Genomic DNA, 3,525 nt, shown 5'->3' with positions numbered 1-3,525 from the left:
CTGGCGAAAAAGTCCATCTCCTGTTGTCTCTCAAAATGCACACACATATTTAGAGCTGTTTTTCTTAGTTTTTATGTAGTTTTTTTATATTTAGTTTTTGCTTTTAAACATTGCTTGATCTGTTCAGATCTCTCTTCTGATTCATCTGAGACAACTTTTTCAATTGAGAAAGCAATATTATGAATTATGGACTTGCATTTTAACAGTAAAGCAATGGTTTGAATTATTATTTTTTTTTTACAAACACTATTTCACTATCTATCTATCTATCTATCTATCTATCTATATATATATATGCACACAGTATATTTGATCATATAAATGCAGCCTTGTTGAGCGTAAGAGACTCCTCAAAAACATTAAAAATACTGCTTTTTGAATGGGTATGTATATATTAAACATCAGTAATGCTGTTCATTTAATTATACATTTCATAAAATTTCAAAATTAATTAAATTTATTTTCAAAATGCTAAATTATTCAGTGTGATCATGTATGAAATGAGACAGAACAGAAATGAATTAATATTGCATGGTAGGTTTAATGTATGATTAATGAGTTTCATTCCTGAACAAATTGCAGATACAGATGTCACTGTAGTTGTAGAACAACCCAAATGTGATTGAGCGCTGCATATATATGTGTCTGTTTCAGACATTGACAAATGCGAGCTCTTCCGTCGAACTCGTCCTGGCCGTCTGTGTCTGCACACCTGTGTGAATACGGCTGGAAGTTTCCACAGCGAGTGTCCCGCCGCTTACACACCGTTCATTATCAAACCTTCATTATGACCTGCTGGTTTGTCATAGTTCTGTAGAAACATCTCAAACAGATCTCTCTTAAATCCAGGAGAACGCCTTCCTGTCTGCAGATTATATGTAATCTGGATTATGTAATCAGATTCCAAAAATGTATTACTAATTATGTTACGTTTTAAAATGTCCATAAGCAGATTACAATTACATTTTACAGATTACATATTCACACAATGGCAGTTACTAATTTATTACACACCATCCACTAGTCAGAAGGCTGTGATTACACAGAAAATGGACACATTTGAATTGGTAATCGCATTTAATCATGAAATACTGTCTGTTTGGAAGCTCTTTGTCTTGATCTGTACAAATTAATGTCAACGTTAATTTACAGTTTAATCCACACAAACTCCAACATATTTGCACAGTTCTCAGATGTTGGTTAATACTCACATTGACAACTTATTTTTTTATTCTGATTTGACATTTTTATGTCTGCATTACAAGATTAGTCTGTTTTTTTTTTTACTGAACTCCTTGCAAGGAACTTGGGGAATACAATGCTGCCTTAGATTTAGCCCAAAAGAAGGTCCCTATGATGGTTTAAAATGCAGTTTTCGTTGGTGGTTCACTAGGTTTAAGAACAAAGCTTGACTTTCCAAGATATGAGCTAGTTAACTTCAAATATTAGAAATTTAAGGTCTATATTTATAAGGTTGTGACACACCAAGGTGATGGTCGGGATGTTTATGAACTAATCTGACCGCGTCTGAGGTTTCATCGCTGACTGAGCAGGTTGAATCTGCGTTGGGCATTTGGTGAGCTACATCTTTCTGATTGGCTGTTCTGAACCATTGGTCCAGATGCATGGACTCGGTGAACACTTAGTTGGCTTTCGTCACTGCTAGTTCTTTGATGTCTGTTTGGTGTCACAGCCTTGAAAGGAACTAACCTAACATAATCTGAAAACAAAATTTTGTTTGTAAAAAAAATAATCCCATCTGTCAGTTAATCAATCTACATGTAAACACAAACATTTTAGCTATGCTAGCTCAATGACAAATTTCACAACTTCACAAGATTATTGTAATGCTTTATTGGGTGGTTGTTCTGCACGCTTAGTAAACAAACTACAGCTAGTCCAAAATGCAGCAGCAAGAGTTCTTACTAGAACCAGGAAGTATGACCATATTAGCCCGGTCCTGTCCACACTGCACTGGCTCCCTATCAAACATCGTATAGATTTTAAAATATTGCTTAAAGGGGGGGGGGGTGAAATGCTCGTTTTCACTCAATATCCTGTTAATCTTGAGTACCTATAGAGTAGTACTGCATCCTTCATAACTCCAAAAAGTCTTTAGTTTTATTATATTCATAAGAGAGAGATAGTCTCTACCGATTTTTAGCGGAAAAACATGACTGTCTGGAGGCGTGACGTGTGGGGGCGGAGCTAAAGCGTTACAATTGTCACATTTGCTCCAAAACAAAATTTCTGATTTACTGCTCTTTGCCGATGGTCTTATATTTCCAAGACATAATTTCAGGTTAACCTTTGATCTAGCATTTCAGCATCTCGATCTGGTTTCTCTTCACCCAGGCATTGTCCTCTTCCGGTTGTCCACCGTTTGCATCCTGGGTGACACGCTGTGCTTTGGCCTGCTGGGGACCCGGGGTGTCCAGCACTTCAGCGTCCAGCGCTCGGACAGACTGACGGGGCAGCTGGTGAGCTCTCTTCAGCGTCCCGACACACTAGAGGTCAATACAGAAATGAGCTAGATGGAAAGAAGGGTGCTGCTCGGGCGATGCGTCACAAAGGTCACTGTCTTTGTGTCACCATCTAAGATTTTAGAAGCAGGACACAGATGATGTACTGATATTGGGAAATTATTTATAGGCGAGATATTGAGGACTGGGCCTGTGGAGGCAAGATAGGAGCACAATTATACCATTTCTGAGGTGCCAGTTTACGAGGACAAAACTAAATCTACTTCTGATCAGAGAAATTTAGCTCCTCAGAATAGAGAAAATGTATGAATGTGGATGCGGTTAACTGCGACTAGATGATTGACAGGCCAGTTTAAACTGTGACCGGATGCACATCAATCAAAGACGCTGTATGTGCCAAATCTTGACTATACTTTTCCGCTACATACTGAAATGTATGTTTTGTCTTCACCAAAAAAAAAAGAAAGAAAATACTTTGGATGGCTGCACACATGTAAAGCTATACAATGTTATTACGGAAGTTTTTGGAGAGTTGCACCACATGACATTAAACGAGGATTAATAAATAACATTTTTTGTTCCATTTTTTTTTTTTAAATGATCTCCACATTTTACATTTCTACATTGAGCCATTGATTCATTTTTTTTTAATTTAAACTGTTAATCTTAGATCTTTTACAGTTGAATAAATTAATTGATCCTTGACCAAAAAAAAAAAAATAATCACTTCGATGTCACCAGAATGCTTTCAAAAGCACAACAATAAATCTGTGATAGCATACATACATACATACATCAACTCACAACAGAAGCAGATGTGGCTCCACTGAAGTAATAACAGGAAAGTGGAAAGTTTGTCTCAACATCGTGGGAAATGTGGCACCCTAGTGTGATTTTGGCCACACAAGACGATCCAGACCTCCCCTCTACACTCTTGACATTTACGTGTGTGAGGCGGCTTTATAAAGACACTCGCACACAGACGGCAAAGATGCCCAAACCTGAACCATCATCAGGCTTAAACTGGACAAAACACAGCAGA

Source organism: Carassius auratus, chromosome 50 (assembly GCF_003368295.1).
Source record: "Carassius auratus strain Wakin chromosome 50, ASM336829v1, whole genome shotgun sequence".
Taxonomy (NCBI): Eukaryota; Metazoa; Chordata; class Actinopteri; order Cypriniformes; family Cyprinidae; genus Carassius; species Carassius auratus.
The sequence above is the reverse complement of the archived record's forward strand: the minus strand, read 5'-3'. Positions refer to the sequence as shown.